The sequence below is a fragment of the Macaca mulatta genome, chromosome 13 (genome assembly GCF_049350105.2).
Source record: "Macaca mulatta isolate MMU2019108-1 chromosome 13, T2T-MMU8v2.0, whole genome shotgun sequence".
Lineage (NCBI taxonomy): Eukaryota > Metazoa > Chordata > Mammalia > Primates > Cercopithecidae > Macaca > Macaca mulatta.
Genome location: NC_133418.1, coordinates 76,932,386 through 76,950,704, shown reverse-complemented (window position 1 = coordinate 76,950,704; position 18,319 = coordinate 76,932,386). Strand labels below are relative to the sequence as shown.

At 40.8% G+C, this 18,319-nt stretch overlaps 1 protein-coding gene across 5 annotated transcripts in view; it reads right to left on the bottom strand.

Moving 5' to 3' along the window:
- FBXO11 (F-box protein 11) overlaps positions 1-18,319 on the bottom strand; it is a 102,707-nt gene that overhangs the window by 52,644 nt on the left and 31,744 nt on the right. Inside the window, exon 1 of one of the 5 annotated variants that reach the window (XM_077958606.1) lies at positions 13,953-14,043. The exons of the other annotated variants lie outside the window; for them this stretch is intronic. The gene's annotated coding sequence lies outside the window, so the exon portion shown is untranslated. Of the gene's footprint in view, positions 1-13,952; positions 14,044-18,319 lie in introns of those variants that run through there. 5 annotated transcript variants of the gene reach the window in all.

Here is an 18,319-nt window from a genome sequence, read left to right as displayed (position 1 = left end):
CTCAGGTGGTCCACCCACCTCGGCCTCCCAAAGTGCTGGGATTAAAGACGTGAGCCACCATGCCTGGCCCTATTATCCAAGTTTTCATGTAGTAAATCTACACACTGATGTCAATAACAATGTTCTAAAGCATGAATACTTAATGAAAAACATAACACAGGCCAGGTGCAGTGGCTTGCGCCTGTAATCCCAGTACTTTGCGAGGCCAAGGTGGGCAGATCACCTGAGGTCAGGAGCTCAAGACCAACCTGGCCATCACGGTGTACCCTGTCTCTATTAAAAATACAAAAATTAGCCAGGCATGGTAGCACGTGCCTGTAATCTCAGCTATTCAAGAGGCTGAGGCTGGAGAATCCCTTGAACCTGGGAGGTGGAGGTTGCAGTGAGCTGAGATTGTGCCATTGCTCTTCAGCCTGGACAACACAGTGAGACTCTGTCTCAAAAAAAAAAAAAAAAAAAAAAAAGGAAAACACAATGTAAATGCAAAAACCTGAACTGACTTATCTAGAAAAAGGGTCGGGCGTGGTGGCACAGGCCTGTAATCCCAGCACTTTGGGAGTCCAAGATGGGTGGATCACAAGGTCAGGAGTTTGAGACCAGCCTGACCAACATGGTGAAACCCCATCTCTACTAAAAATACAAACATTAGCTGGGAGTGGTAGCATGCGCCTGTAATCCCATCTACTCAGGAGGCTGAGGCAGGAGAACGGCTTGAAACTGGGAGGCAGAGGTTGCAGTGAGCAGAGACTGCTCCATTGCACTCCAGCCTGCGCGACTGAGGGAGGGAAGGAGGGAGGAGGGAGGGAGGGAAGGGAGGGAAGGGAGGGGAGGGAGGGAGGGAAGGGAGGGGAGGGAGGGAGGGAGGGAGAGAAGGGAGGAAGGGAGGGAGGGAGGGAGGGAGGGAGCGAGGGAGGAAGGAAGGAAGGAAGGAAGGAAGGAAGGAAGGAAGGAAGGAAGGAAGGAAGGAAGGAAGGATTAATAGCTATAAAATTAAAGGAATTCATATCAACATCTACTTAAACTCTTAATGGCACTAACAGAACTGATGAGCAATATAGGTAATTTAAAGCCACTCTTCAGACAAATGTATTTTCTTTCTTGATTCTAGGATGCGATGTGTAAGCAGAAACGCTACAATAAAATACACCCAACTAATCTGAAGATCATCCAGAGTTCAAAATATTAAAATAAAAAAATAAAAAATGAAAAAAATTAAGGATTTGGAGAACTTGTGCCAAAGTCAATGGTTCACTTTTATCATGATATTGGGGTTAAGACTGAATTGAATTTCAGATGTCTTGGAGGATTTTTTTAAAAAAGATTAAACTAGACTGGGCGTGGTGGCTCAAGCCTGTAATCCCAGCACTTTGGGAGGCCGAGACGGGCGGATCACGAGGTCAGGAGATGGAGACCATCCTGGCTAACACGGTGAAACCCCGTCTCTACTAAAAATACAAGAAAATTAGCCGGGCGAGGTGGCGGGCGCCTGTAGTCCCAGCTACTTGGGAGGCTGAGGCAGGAGAATGGCGTGAACCCGGGAGTCGGAGCTTGCAGTGAGCCGAGATCGCGCCACTGCACTCCAGCCTGGGGCACAGAGCAAGACTCTGTCTCAAAAAAAAAAAAAAAAAAAAAAAAGATTAAACTAATTTCACCAGTTGGTGCTGTGAAGGGAGGTGGGGGAAAACTTGGCAAGATTTAAAAGTAACAGGCTCTAGATAATTTACATACATATACAAAAAGAGTACATTTTCATAAATGGATGGGATCTCAAGAAAGATTCTCTTCCAATCCCTTGAATACAAATAACTAAAGCTTTACTCTTGTCTTTCTTATTTGTAGCCCTCAAAGTGTTTTCAGTTAGGCTTTCAAGGTAGCTGGAGGTTTACACCCTTCAAGCACTAAAACAGAATTTTAATTTTAATCATTTTGATTAAAAATATTTTCAAAGTCAATTATGTTATCTTTTAAGACAAGAATATTCTTAAAATAACATTAATACTTATAAGATAATCATTAGGATCATGAAATAGTCTATTGTTTTGTGCTAAGACCTGAGATCCTGAGGCCCCATTTATCAGTACAAAGCTATTTTCTAGAACAAGTTATCCTAAATGCTTAGTTTGATATTCTCATAAAAAGTTTATAGACTTTTTCCCCTTCTTGCTGTCATGTTGCTGTTTCTAGCTGTCCATGGCCTAACTATAAAATCCTCTCTTCTCTGATAAACCGACAAAATAAGCTTACTAGACATGTCTGTTTTTAAAGTAAGAGTAAACAGGCACTAAATGAGAGCTTAAGAGATTTTTTTCCAAGAAAGAACATGGGTTTTAGAACTATGCTATGCTGCTCAGAAGTCTTTATTGCTTCTGTTTTTTAGTGTTAAATGGAATTGCTGGGCACTTTATTCCAAAGAGTTAACCTACTCATTTTTATCACTGTGCCCTGAATAGTTAACTCATATGCCAGAGAGCACACAACCAAAGAATCTCCAACAGCCAGGGCATGAGAAATTGGCTATATTTCACATGGCTGGCTAATAAATTTAAACAACAATTACGAATATAAGTTTTCAATCCTTAGCCTTAAGAATTATTTTACCCTGGATTTTTTTTTGGAGACAGAGTCTCCCTCTGTCGCCCAGGGTGGAGTGCAGGGGCGTGATTTCGGCTTACTGAAACCTCCGCCTCCCGGATTCAAGCAATTCTCCAGCCTCAGCCTCCCGAGTAGCTGAGACTACAGGTGCACGCCGCCACGCCCAGCTAACGTTTTGTATTTTAGTACAGACAGGGTTTCACCGTGTTGCCTAGGCTGGTCTCGAACTCCTGAACTCGGAAAATTCGCCTGCCTAGGCCTCCCAAAGTGCTAGGATTACAGGTGTGAGCCACTGCGCCCGGCCTACCCTGGATTCTTAACCAAGGCTAATCAAGACTTATTCTCTGCAGGAGACAGAGATAAAGAAAGTCAAACCAAACAGTGACACAGAATAACCGTGTTCCGCTGGAAAAGAGGAAAAAAAAATTAGTTGTTTTCCCCTATTATTTTTGAGATGGAGTTTCGCTCTTGTTGCCCAGGATGGAGTACAATGGCGCAATCTCAGCTCACTGCAACCTCCGCCTCCCGGGTTCAAGCGATTCCCCTGCCTCAGCCTCTGGAGTAGCTGGGTTTGTATTTTTCCTAGAGTCACCACGTCCAGCTAAGTTTGTATTTTTAGTAGAGGCGGGGTTTCTCCATGTTGGTCAGGCTGGCCTCGAACTCCCAACCTCAGGTGATCTGCCTGCCTCGGCCTCCCAAAGTGCTGGAATTACAGGCACGAACCCAGCCTTCCCCTATTTTTAAGTCTTAAACTGGGAAGTGTAGCCATCCTCAAACTTAGTTGTACACTGAATCACTTATGTATCTTGTAAAAACATATACATCCACACTTCCTATGGAGCAGATATTGTAATTGACTTCACAATATTCATTCTATCCCATATGAATAGTCCGACCATTTTTTTTTTTTTTTTTTTGAGACAAGATCTTGCTCTGTTGACCCAGGCTGAAGTGCAGTGGCACAATCACGGCTCACTGCAGCTTCAGTCTCTTGGGCTCAAGCGATCCTCCCACCTCAGCCTCCCAAGTAGCTGAGCCCACAGGTGCATACCACCATGCCCAGCTAATCTAAAAAAATTTTTTTTGGAGAGACGATGTCTTGCTATATTGCCCTGACTGGTCTTGAATTTCTGGTCTCAAGAAATCCTCCCATCTCAGCCTCCTAAAGTGCTGGGATTACAAAAGTGAACCACTGTACCCAGCTCATTTATGGTGACTCTATACCCTAGGATTGGCAGGTCCAAGCCAATGTGGCCCAGTGAGACACAAGAAGTAACTTGCTTAGTCTTGGCTTCTGGGAAAAAGATGTTCTCTCTTTTCTCCTGGTAGATACAAACAAGGATGAAGGATGCATTATTTATAGAAGGCAGCCATCCTAGGTCCTTAAGGAGAACTAATCTAAGGTCCATATTGACACAATGAATAGGGCACACCTAAGACAACAGCAGAAAATCAAAGACAAAACTTCTTGTCATGTAAAGGTGAAGTTTTCTTTTTTTTTTTTTTAAGATAGAATCTTGCTCTGCTGCCCAGGCTGGAGTGCAGTAGCACAATCTTAGCTCACTGCGACCTCCGCCTCCTAGGTTCAGGTGATTCTCATGCCACAGCCCCCTGAATGGCTGGGATTACGGGTGCAGGCTACCATGCCTGGCTAATTTTTTTTATTTTTTATTTTTAGTAGAGATGGGGTTTCAGCATGTTGGCATGGCTGGTCTCAAACTCCTGACCTCAAGTGATCCACCTGTTTTGGCCTCCCAAAGTGCTGGGACTACAGGTGTGAGCCATCGTGCCTGGCCAGTTCTTATAGTATAAGCCAATTTAAATCAGATTTAAGTTACATACAAAAGCATCCTGAAATTTAAAAAAGCTCCACTGTTCAAGATACATAACCAGAGCTGAAAGTCATTGGACTAGAGCAGTAATAGCCTGAAATTAAACGGGGTGATATGAAGAACTGGAAAGGAAAATGAAAATATGAATCAAAATCTAATCTGTGGGGCAAACTCCTTTTTTTTTTTTTTTTTTTTTTTTTTTTTAGAGATAACGTCTTGCTATGTTGCCCAGACTGGTCTTGAACTCCTAGGCTCAAACGACCCTCCTGCCTCTCAGAGTAGCTAGGACTACTGTGCCACCACGCTTGACTAACAGGGCAAATGTTAAATCATAAAAATGTAAGTGCAAATCTCAAAATATGCACAATGTATAATTCTTTCTCTGGATCATCTTTTAGCAGTGATTATCACAGTACAAGTACATAAATGCTATATAATAACTATAACAAATCTAAGAACAATTAGCCCAAAGACTTACAGCAGCTTCAAAAATGTTTTCACCTGGGTATGGTGGCTCACACCTGTAATCCCAGCGTGTTTGGGAGGCTGAGGTGGACGGATCACCTGAGGTCAGGAGTTTGAGACTAGTTTGGCCAACATGGTGAAACCCCATCTCTACTAAAAATACAGAAATTAGCCGGGAGTGGTGGCGCGTGCCTGTAATCCCACTACTTGGGAGGCTAAGGGAGGAGAATCGCTTGAACCCATTAAGCAGAGGTTGCAGTGAGCCAAGATCATGCCATCACACTCCAGCCTGGGTGACAAGCATAAAACTCTGTCTAAAATACACACACACACACATACACACACACATATACATACACACACACACACAAAACGAAACAAAAGTTTCCCCCTTGCCTTCAAATCTATTTCAATATAGAAAATAAAACCAAAATATTGTTGTTAGGTTAGCTCAACATACAGTAGTCTCAAGTTAAAGATGCTATAGGAGGGCCGGGCGCGGTGGCTCACGCCTGTAATCCCAGCACTTTGGGAGGCCGAGGCAGGTGGATCACGAGGTCAGGAGATCGAGACCATCCTGGCTAACACGGTGAAACCCTGTCTCTACTAAAAAATACAAAAAACTGGCCGGGCGAGGTGGCGGGCGCCTGTAGTCCCAGCTACTCGGGAGGCTGAGGCAGGAGAATGGCGTGAACCCGGGAGGCGGAGCTTGCAGTGAGCTGAGATTGCGCCACTGCACTCCAGCCTGGGCGACAGAGCAAGACTCTGTCTCAAAAAAAAAAAAAAAAAAAAAAAAAAGATGCTATAGGAGAGCTAATGAGCTAATTATTAAATTAGAATTCTATTTACACTTTCTTGTTAGGAATAATCACTAGTTGATTTTATAAAAGATATTCTGCTTTCAGGCCTATAGAGAAACAGAATTAAATAAAAATATACTTTAATTTCTACAAGTGCTCTTAAACAACTCATTTACATGACTCTGAAACAACCCAGCTAAAGAAAACTTAAGTGAAACCTATAATCAAATCACAAGGGCATTAGTTTAATAAACTCTTCTTTAAAAAATGGTCTACAGACAGCTCCTGATTTATGAAGTACCTAAATAAAAGTGGTAACTTTATTTCAAAAGTTTCCCCTAGTTCTCACTAGACCTAATATTTTGGGGTTATGGTGTAACAATTTTTCAAGGAATTGGTTAAATCTGAAGAAATACAGCATCTTCCTCTAGAACACAAAGGCAGAGCGTGGTGGCTCACGCCTATAATCCCAGCACTTTGGGAGCCTGAGGTGGGCAGATCACTTGAAGTCAGGAGTCTGAGACCAGCCTGGCCAACATGGTGGAACCACATTTCTACTAAAAATATAAAAATAAGCTGGGTATGGTGGCACGCGCCTATAATCCCAGCTACCTGGGAGGCTGAGGCAGGAGAATCACTTGAACCCTGGAGGTGGAGGTTGCAGTGAGCTGAGATCGTGCCATTGCACTCCAGCCTGGGGGACAGAGTGAGACTCTGTCTCAAAAAAAAAAAAAAAAAAGGCCCATAAAGATAAATCGATAAATCTAAAGCTCGATTTATGGTTTTGTTATTTTGAACAAAATGGTAGTCAACTTACAATATGATATATGTGCTGGAATTTTTAATTAATTTCAATTAAAAAGCTGGTAATTTGGTCATGTTTACCAAGGCATGTGACTTCACTGATCTTCACAGTTGTAAGACTAACAAAACTATGGTAGTTAAACAGAATTCCTCCTAATTAAATGTTCCTATTCATTAAATACAAAAAAGCATTTATTAAGTACTCACGGTATTTCATGAGAAACCATATAAAGCTAATGAAAGTGATAGAAACTATCTTTGAACAACTCATAATTAAAGACAGGAATTGGCTGGGCACGGTGGCTCACGCCTGTAATCCCAGCACTTTGGGAGGCCAGGGCAGGCAGATCACCTGAGGTCAGGAGTTCAAGACCAGCCTGGCCAACATGGCAAAACCCCATCTCTACTAAAAATACAAAATTAGCCAGGTGTGGTGGTTTATGCCTGTAATCCCAGCTACTCGGGAGGCTGAGGCAGGAGAATTGCTTGAACCCGGAAGGCAGAGGTTGCAGTGAGCCAAGATCTCGCCACTGCACTCCAGCCTAGATGACAAGAGTGAAACTCCATCTCAAAAAAAAAAAAAAAAAGACAAAAATAAACAAGAATCTAGATTAAATAATGGTAAATAAGAGCCTAGATTTAATAAATTATTTATGTTATAAACAAACAATAGAGTCTTCTGTCAAGATGAATACAAGTCCACAGAGGTCAGGTAAATCACTAACTTATTCACTAGGGCAATGACACACCTATGAAGTAGGTATTTTCACCCACATCAAGTGATGGAATTGAAAAGAAGCAAAGCCTTGAAATTAGTTTTACTTTTAAGATCCTTAAATTAATCCACATGTATTATAATAGTCTATTTGTTATGTGAGACAAGAACACTCTTTCCTCATTTATTTGCCAACAATACTTTAAGTAAAATATTAGTTTAACACGCAACCAGACTTTCATTCTACATGTACAAACAAAACAACTGGGCACTCGTTAGTTTAAACCTATTTGTAGAGCAATATTTTCTTAAACTAAAAATTTCCTGAACTGTTGTTTCCTGTTTCCATGGGAATTAACAGAGTTGTGTTAATTGTACATATATATGAACCACAGTGTCTGCCAGGTAATAAGTGCTCAATAAATACCTATCAATAAACAAACTGCAGCAAAACTTGATTGTATTTTTGTGACAGAAACTGCTATCATTCCAAATCTACCCCTTCTGTGATAAAACCAAGATTTTATCCTGCACAGACGAACATCTTGAATAAAGTCCACATTTCTCAGCTTCTCTTATTAGTGAGTTGGCCATACACGGCCAATGGGCTACATGTGTCCTGCATGACTTCTGAGATATGTTTTAAAAGAAAGGAAGAAGACCCATCTTCACCCTTTCTGCTTCCTGGTAGAAAGAAAGTTGGAGACTGAACACATAGTTTGAACCACACAAGCTGTGTTTAAGGATTGTAGACTAATAAATAAAACAGGGGCCTAGGTCCCTAATGTCATAGTGGAGCCTTTATACCAACTCTAGATGCTTACCTTTAGACTTTCATCACAACAGAGAGGAATAAACTTCTATCTTGTTAAACAACTGTTGTTTTGGGTTTGCTGTCACTCTGGCAGATCTAATTTTAATTAATAGTCATACAAAGTAAAAACATTCTCTACATTTGTGTAAAAATCTTAAACAAATTTAAGACATTAGTGGAACAACATGGGATATTATTAGAGTCAACAGAACGTGTTCAAATACCAGCCCCAATACTTAGTTACATGATTGTGGGCAGACACTCAGCCTCATTGAGCCTCAGTTTCCATATGGGTAAAATGGCGGAAAAATATTTACTTCCGAGAACCTCCCTTTTACTTGTGAGGATTAAATATGATAAGGGGGAAAGAAGAAAGCAAAGGGAAAACAAATAATCAGCAAAGATACTTTTAAAAATATTAGCTGGGGCCAAGTACAGTGGCTCATGCCTATAATCCTAGCACCTTGGTAGGCTGAGGCAGGAAGAATCACTTGCGGCCGGGAGTTCAAAACCAATCTGGGCAACATAGCAAGATCCCCATCTCTACAAAAAAAAAAAAATTGGCTGGGCATGGTGGCACACAACAGTAGTAGCTACTTGAGAAGCTGAAGCAGGAGGAACACCTGAGCTCAGGAGTTTGAGGTTGCAGTGTGCCACTGCACTCCAGCATGGACAATAGTCAGATCCCTTCTGTTTAAAAAAAAAAAAAAAGGTGGGAAAAGGAAATAAAAATGATTCAAAGCCCAAAAATAATGTACAAAGCAGGTAATTCAACTATACTCTATCTCATCTTTTATAACATATAACATCTACAAAACGAGGGTGTTGTATTACATGGTATCTAAAAGTTCTTCCAGCACTAAAAAACGGTATCTCAAAATTATGTGTTCTGTTACACATAGCTACACTAGCAAGTTTTCTTTTCTTTTCTTTTTGAGACAGAGTCTCACTCTGTCGCCAGGCTGGAGTACATTGGCATGATCTAAGCTCACTGCAAACTCCGCCTCCTGGGTTCAAGCGATTCTCCTGCCTCACCGTCCTGAGTAGCTGGGATTACAGGCGCCTGCCACCATGCCCGGCTAATTTTTGTATTTTTAGTAGAGACAGGGTTTCACCATGTTGGCCAGGATGGTCTCTATCTCCTGACCTCATGATCCGTCCACCTCAGCCTCCCAAAGTGCTGGGATTACAGGCGTGAGCCACCGCACCCGGCCTACGCTAGCAAGTTTTCTTACAACCTTTCAGCTCCATATCACTTTGAGAAAAAATACCCACCCTCCAAACATACTTTGATAACAGCCAGGATTCTCCATGAGGCTTGATCATCTTCAGAATACTTTTAAGTATGTAACACTGTTCTGACTCTGCAAAATGTTTTGTGTTCTCTGGCATTTTTTATATGTACTCAAAAAACAGAGCTGCAATATCTAAGAATTAAGGCCCTCTGATGATACTCACAACTTACAAATAAGCTACCTGAAACCTAAAAATCTAATTGCTCCCAGGTTCCAGATTGTCTAATACGCTTTCCTTTAATTAACTGCTTTAATTAATTTCATTATTCTCTCTTCTTTTATTGGTACAGTGTAGTATCAGTCAGATAGGCTAGTTTAAGCTGCAGTAACAAATCTCCAAAATCTCCTGTCTAGCTTAAAACAATGAAGATTTAGCCGGGCGCGGTGGCTCAAGCCTGTAATCCCAGCACTTTGGGAGGCCGAGGCGGGCGGATCACAAGGTCAGGAGATCGAGACCACAGTGAAACCCCGTCTCCACTAAAAATACAAAAAATTAGCCGGGCGCGGTGGCGGGTGCCTGTAGTCCCAGCTACTCAGGAGGCTGAGGCAGGAGAATGGCGGGAACCCGGGAGGCGGAGCTTGCAGTGAGCCGAGATCGCGCCACTGCACTCCAGCCTGGGCAACAGCGTGAGACTCCGTCTCAGAAAAAAAAAAAAAAAAAAAAAAAAAAAAAAAAACAATGAAGATTTATTTGCTCTTCACTTTAGATGTTTATCATGAGTTGGTGAAGAGCTCTGCTCCATAGGGGTCATCCTCCACTGGAACTCAGCTTATGGAGCAGCTACTCTTTGAAACACTATTAGTTGCAGCATCAGAAAGAAAAGAGAGTTCTGGAAGTTCTCATACTGGCAATTAAATGATTGGCCTGGAAGTGACACACTAACTTCCACTCACAACTCTTTGGTCAGAACTGTTCACACGGCCCAATGACAAAGGGGTCAGTAAGTGACAGATGGAGGAGAGCCAAAAATAATTACTAAGCAGTATAAATGATTACTCCAAGTCCCAGTTTAATGACACATATGAAAAAGGTTAAATAAATGTTTTTAGTGATATAGATTTGAGAAACTATTAATTCTAATGGTCATTTGATCACTTAAGATCAGGACCTTAAGCTTCACTGAATTCACAAACATAAACTTCCAGATTCCAGGGGAATCTAAATCAAATGCCTGGAGTAAGTCAATAAAGAACTGACACACATTATCTGTATGTTGTTATCTATGTAGACATGGATACATACATACATACATAGTCTCCTAAAGACATAGTACATTTCCAGGGAAATAGAGATGACAATGCCAGCCCAAATTTGAGGCTTAAAAAAAACCCATTAATTCATCCCATGTTAGTTTCTCATGCCCAAAAATTAAAAATAGCAATTCTTTTTGTAAGTCTCTGAATATGGGCTAAATAGTTAGCAAGGGTCATATATTTAAATGCCTAAAGATCACAGGTAAAGAAAGTGAGTGAAGTAAGACATTAAGAAATATCAGAGGATGCAGAGAACTGAAGAACTTATGGCCCACACAATCCTTACCCAGTGCAAATTCCTGGACAACTACTGCCATGCTAGAATTCAAGCCAGTGTTACTGGATGGTCTGAAATGTACAAAGAAGCTGGGAATCAGCTATTCAGGAGGCTGAGGCAGGATAATCACTTGAACCCGGGAAGTGGAGGTTGCAGTGAGCCGAGATTGCACCACTGCACTACAGCCTGGGGGATAGAGCGAGACTCTGCCTCCAAAAAAAAGAAGCTGGGAATCAAGACTATGTGAAATCTCTGGAAGCTTTCATGTTCTTCTCATTATTCCTGGGTACCCTGAAATTTCACAATATGCCACAGTGTGGGCCTCTTACCATTCATTGTCATGAATGCTTGGTGGGCCCCTCCAACTGCAAATTCATGTACTTTATTTTTGAGAAATTTTCTTGAAATATTTGAATTACTTCTCAATTTTGTATTTCTGGAACTCCTAATATTTGAGAGTTGGACCTCCCAGACTGACAGCTCTCTAACTGCCCACATTTCACATTTTTGTTTTAAAATTCCAGTTCCCCAACCATTGTTGTCATTGCCCCGTAGGCTCATAAACAAAATGGCCATGGTGGCAGGAATGGAGGATATACCTGAGCTTAGGAACAGGAACTTCTACTTGCCAAGGCTGATTTGGCTATGGCTGCTATTGAGCATCCAATCTGGTAGCAACAGAGGCCAATACTTAGCCCCCAATATAGTACCATTTCCTGGGGTGATTAGCCAGGTACCTAGTGGCAGGTGTATTACACTGGACCATTTCCATCATGAAAAAGGCAGCATTTGTTCTCACTGGCATAGACACTTCACAGCAAATGAAAGGCAGCAATGGGCCCATGTTCATGGAATTTACTGGTTTTACCATGTTCCCTAGCATCCTGAAGCAGTCGGCTTCACAGAACAAGTGACCTTTTGAAGATTCAGTTACAACGTTAGCTAGGTGGCAACACATTGTAGGGTTGAGGCAAAGTTCTACAGAAGACTGTGTGTTCTGAATCAGTGTCCAATATACAGTGTTGTTTCTTCCATAGCCAGAATTCACAGGTCCAGGAAACAAATGGTGGATATAGGAGTGACACCACTTATTACCCATAGTAACTCGCTAACGAAATTTCTGCTTCTTGTCTCTGTGAGCTTATGCTCTGCTGGCCTAGAAGTTTTAGTTCTAGGTTTTATCAAGAGACACAACAATGATTTCACTGGAAGTTAAGACTGCCACCTGGCCACTTTGGACTCCTTATGCCTTTGAATCAACAGGCAAAGAAGGGTGTTACTGGGCTGGCTGGAGTGACTGATCTTGACAACCAAGGGGTAACTGAACTGCTACTCTACAATGAAGGAAAGGAAAAGTTATGTCTGAAATACAAGAGATATCCTAGGGCAACTCTCTTAGTATTACCATGCCCTGTAATCAAATGCAATGGAAAACTACAACAACCCAATTCAGGTGGGACTACTAATGGCCCAGACCCATCAGGAACGAAGGTTTGGGTTACCCCACCAGGTAAAGATTCATGGCCAGCTGAAGTACATGCTGAAGGCAGAGAGAGTACAGAATGGGTACTGGAAGAAGGTAGTTATAAATACCACATAGTATGTAAGTTATAGGATTTCAAGAAGAGCAAACCCAAGTGTTTTGCTTCCTTTTTTGGGGCAAGGGTTAGTGCACTTTTGGTCATAAACAGGACAGTTATGACATGTTAGGTGAAAGTATGACCTGGCTCGTTGTTTTTTAGTAGAGACGGGGGCTTCACCATGCTGGCCACGCTAGTCTCAAACTCCTGACCTTAAGTGATCCACTCACCTCGGTCTCCCAAAGTGCTGGGATTACAGGAGTGAGCCACCGTGCCTGGCCAAGATTAAAATTTAAATTAGTGAACTCTGAGTAAGCTGACTGCCTCCCATGTGAGTGGGCCTCATCCAGTCAGTGGAAGATCTGAATAAAACACAAAGACAGGCCTCTCCAAGCAAGAAGGAATTCTCCAGGCAACTGCCTTTGGTGTTCATCTGTACCATCAGCTCTCCTGAGTCTCTCTCTCTCTCTCTACGTATATATCCTATTGAGTTCTGCTTCTCTGGAGAACCTTAATACATGTGGATTTTTAAATTAGTGTTATTGCCACTTACCATCTCATTCTGCTTATGTTTTCTACTCTGTACTACGCATAAATCTAAAGAGTTGTTTCTGATTGCCACATAAATAGTCTCTGTGTGTGGGCTGAATTGTGCCTGTTAAAATATTATGTCCTAACCCCTGATACCTGTCAAGGTGGCCATATTTGGAAATAGGGTCTTTGAAAATGCAAGTTAAGGTGGGGTCTTTAGGGTGGGGTCTAATTCAATAGGATTAGTGTCCTTATAAAAACAGGTAAGTGCCAATGTGAAGACAAACACAGAGGGAGAATGCTATGTGACAAAAGAGGCAGAGACTGAAGTGATGCAGCTGCAAACCAAGGAATACCAAGGATTAACAGCCACCACCATAATCTACAAATAGGCAAGGAAAGATTTTACCCAGATTCTCAAGCATGGTGCTGCTGCTACCTTGATTTTAGACAGAAGTGTGAGAGAATAAACTTCTGTTGTTTTGAGCTCCCAGTGTGTGGCAGTTTGATACGATAGCACTAGAAAAGTTAGTACAATGAGCACTCACAAATTTTACTTATCTACATTCAGACTGATACATGGAACACACAGGCTGTCTCTAACTTCCTGCCACTAGAAATAATATGGCAATGAATACCCATGTACATTATCCCTTTATGAAACTCTTACAAATACTCTGGGATGTCTACAAATGAAATTACTGGATCATAGGACATGCACATACTTACTACTAGTTGAGCTCCAGAATGGCCGCAGAGTCTATACTCACTACTAACAATTGGCATTATCCTCCGCAGGGTAAGTTTCAGAAAGTCCACAAATGCTTTCATACTCCTCTCCCTTGATGAGGTGAAGCTGTATTCCTCTCCCCTTAAGTAATGGTTGAGTGTAGTGACTTGCTTCTAATGAATGGGAAGTGGTGATAGTATGCAATTTGGGAGAGCAGGTGATAAGACACAGTAGCTACCTGCTTGCTCTCTTAGATTACTTACTCTGGACAAAGCCACGTGCCCCATCACCAGAAGCAGCCTTATGAATCCATTCAAGCAGCCCTGTGGACAGGCCCAGGCAACAGAAAATTGAGACCTTCTGCAAACAAAGAGCAAGAAACTGAGGCCTCTTGCCAACAGCTACATGAATGAGACATCCTGAAAGTACATATTCAAGCCTTCAAATGACTATAGCCCTGGTCAACTGTTTGACTGCAACCTAATGAGACTTTGAGAAATATTTTAAATTTGGGGGTAATCTGTCATGAAAGATAACTAAATGCATTCAGTTTTCTGGTTTTTCTTCCCCTTAAACTAACAGGTATAAAATGAGATCTCATCTTAATTTACATTTTTTTCTGACAGCTAATGATTTGAGCATGTCTTCATAGGTTTATGAGCTTTGAGGTTCATCCATAAAGCGTCTATTTAGAACCTTTGTGTATTTTTATATTAGGGTGGCTATCTTTTTCCTTTTGACTTCCAGGAGTTCCTTGAATCCTGTAGACGTTAAATCCCTTGTCAGATTTCACATTTTGAAAACATCTTCTCCCATTCTATCATGATGTCCCTTCAATGCACAGAACTCTTTAATTCTGATACAAACAAATTCATTCCACTTTTTGACACAAGCAATGTGCTTTCAAAGTTCTGTAAAGTCTTTTCCCACTACTGGGGATAATGGGATAATCTGTCAACATTTCTATACCTTCCACATGTCATATATATTTTGATGTTTTTAATTTACAAGAGCTCATTTTCGTTCTTTGATGCTCCTTATTTATAACGTGAAGGTCTGACTTCACAAATAATTGTAGCTTCTTTTATCCCTCTGAAACTTAGTTTCTTTCACGTTTTCTTCTTCCTGTACCATTTCTGCTGCTTCCAAGTTACTTCCATCTTTCTACTCTGGCTTCCATCTTTCCTGTTATAAGTTTACCTCAATTGCCTGGTAATCTCCAGCTGTCCATAAATACGTTAGAGTTAAGGCACAAAATGCTGTTTAGAAATTCTGTGTGAGGTTTTAACTAGTAGGATTTAGTGTAGAGCTGCTGTTCTCAAAGTGTAGTCTGGGAATTCCTGGTAGTCATCAAGGGATGACTTTCGGGAAGTATCATGGTCAAAACTATTTTCAGTTATTATTATTTGTGTGTGTGTGTGTGAGACGGAGTTTTGTTCTTGCTGCACAGGCTGGAGTGCAATGGTACAATCTCAGCTCACTGCAACCTCTGCCTCCCAGGTTCAAGCGATTCTCTGCCTCAGCCTCCCCAGCAGCTGGGACTACAGGCATGCCCCACCCTGCCTGGCTAATTTTTGTATTTTTAGTAGAGATGGGGTTTCACCATGTTGGCCAGGCTGGTCTACAACTCCTGACCTCAGGTGATCCGCCTGACTCAGCATCCCAAAGTGCTGGGATTACAGGCTTGAGCCACTGTGCCTGGCCTTATTTTCACTATTAACAGACATTAAGACATTATATTTTTTTTGTCCACTTTCTTACAAGTACACAGTAGAGTTTTTCAGAGGCTACATACGTGACATGGGATATCATGACAGCCCAAATGCAGAAGCAGATATTAAAAGTTCCTGTTAAGCTGGACATTAGATTCACAAATACGTAAAACTATTCCACTCTAAATTTTTGTTCTGGAAAAGTTATTTTCCACAAAAATTACGCCATGTAATACATTTAATGGATTACTGTTGCTTTTAAAGGGATATTTAACATTTTTATTTAATACAGTAAATACTGATAGCTATAACCCACATTAAAAAAAATCTACTGGGGCACAGGGCTCCACAAGCAGTTAAAAGGGTCTTGTTTAAAAAAGTTTGAGAACTACTACTGTACAGTAATAAAGCAGGAACACAGTAAGTTTCAGTGTCACTACTGGTAAGTCTATGGATTTATTTTTAGACAGGTTTTCCCAGAAGGTACTCTTCTAGCCTCTTCTTGAAAGGTGTATATCTAGAAGCTAGTACTCAAGGAGGCAGAGGTTTAAAGTACTGGGATTCTCAACTTTTCATATGCAGATTTTCCATTTAATCAACATTTTAGGTTTGAAGGCCCTTCCCTTATCTTATCTGTATCTGGTATTTCTCTCCTACAATAAGCCTCAGCTTTTCGCCTTGATGGTAATGGTAAAGAGGCAAATACCTGGTTGCACAGAACACAGAAAGAAAACTAAGAAGTCTAACTGCTCTTTTTAAAGTCTTACAACCAGTGCTCCTGGGTTTTATCCTTGCCCTACACACATGGCCCTCAAAGGCACTTGTGTCTCTAATTCCTTAGTCTTTTGGGGTTCTTTGCCTTATTTCTTGTAGCTTCCATACCTGCCAGCTGTTTCAACTTTATTGGGTACACTAAGTTGCTACCCATTCACTCACTTTTCAGTTTCCAAACTGATTTTGTCCCTCTTACCCTTTTCTCTGTTCTAGTGGGTTTACCCCTTTTAAAAATTATGTTACTGTAACATGGTTTCAAGTAAAAAGAAAGATATATATGTGTTCAACTTATCACATTTTCATCCCTTTACATTTAATCTGTGTCCCTCTGCTTTGAGTATAACTATTGTAAGGCGCAGCTGGCTTGTTTTTAAAATGTATAACTTTAAAGCCAGTTGAGCCTGGTGGCTCAGGCCTGTAATCCCAGCCCTTTGAGAGGCTGAAGTGGGTGGATCACGAGGTCAAGTGTTCGAGACCAGCCTGGCCAACATAGTGAAACTCTGTCTCTACTAAAAAGACAAAAAATTAGCCGGCTATGGTGGCAGGCACCTGTAATCCCAGCTACTTGGGAGGCTGAGGCAGGAGAATCACTTGAACCTGGGAGGCGGAGGCTGCAGTGAGCCGAGATTGCGCCGTTGCTATCCAGCCTGGACGAGAGTGCGAGACTCCATCTCAAATAAATAAATAAATAAATAAAAATAAACAATATATATAACTTTAAAATATACATTTAATCCACTGTAATTATATTTCTATTTTGTCATGTTACATTTATCCTGATTTTCCTTTACTTCCTATTCCCCCTTTTCCTCTCATGCTTTAACCCTCAACATACCATTTACTACCTGGGTCCAAAGGATGCCTTAAAATTTTTTTTTGGTTATTTTACAAATAATTTAAAGAGACAGTGCAAGACAACTTTTGAAATAAATTTTAATAGGAACTTAAACACAGCAAACATCTCTTTCTACTAAGTTTTACACACAAATATCGTACAAAATTAAAAAAAAATTTTTTGAGACAGAGTCTTGCTTGCTCTGTTGACCAAGATGCATTGCAGTGGTGCAATCTCAGCTCACTGCAACCTCCAACTCCTGAGTTGAAGCAATTCCCGTGCCTCAGCCTCCTAAGTAGCTGGGACTACAGACATGCACCACTACACTCGCAAATTTTTCTATTTTTAGTAGAGATGGGATTTCACCATGTTGGCCAGGCGGGTCTCGAACTCCTGACCTCAAGCGATCCACCTGCCTTGGCCTCCCAACATGCTAGGATTATAGGCATGAGCCACCGTGCCTGGCCACGTACACAACTTAAAAAAACATTGTCTCAGGACTTTTTTTTTTTTTTTAAGCAAAAAGGGATGGCTCAGGTTCATGTTGTAAAATTTTCCTGTTGAATGACTAACTGGATAAAAATACTATCTTTTCTTTTTGTCCTTAAAACATCTTGTGCATTTGATTCTTAAGTCTGAGAAAATTCATACAGGATATGATCATCTCAAGAATCATAGTCTGAGACTTCATTTATACGCTCGATTTATCATTAGCATATAGAACAGCATATAACTTTCTACAACAATGAAAATGTTCTGTATCTATGCAGTCCAATATGGTAGCCAGCCACCATGAAGTGAGAGTAATTGAAAGTTGTATTTTTCTCCTAGATAACTCCTAGAAAGTGTGATGAGGAATGGAATTTTAAATTTTATTAATTTTAATTAATTTAAATATACACAGTCACATGTGGCAAGTGGCTACCGTACTAGACAACTCAGGTCTAGAGTGCTACTTCTCTTTGCATTTATATTCTAATTCGTACGTCTCCTAAATTTTTTTATACCTTTTTGAAGTAGGATATAATATTTGAGCAATGCAGTGAGAAAACTGAAAAATGACTATCACATCTTCCATCTTCCTAGGAGAATCTATCATTTTTTTGTCTTTTTTTTTTTTAGCGTAGTATAAATAATTGATAAGTAATGATAAAATTCCTAGAATAGTAAAATATTTCAATATATAGGAAAAGCAAGATTACTAAGATCCCATAATGGATGTCAGGTTTATAAAAAAGGATCTAATAGACTCATATGGTAACTGTAAGATAGAATAATTTTTTAAAATAAATTTTCTCTTTGTTCTTTG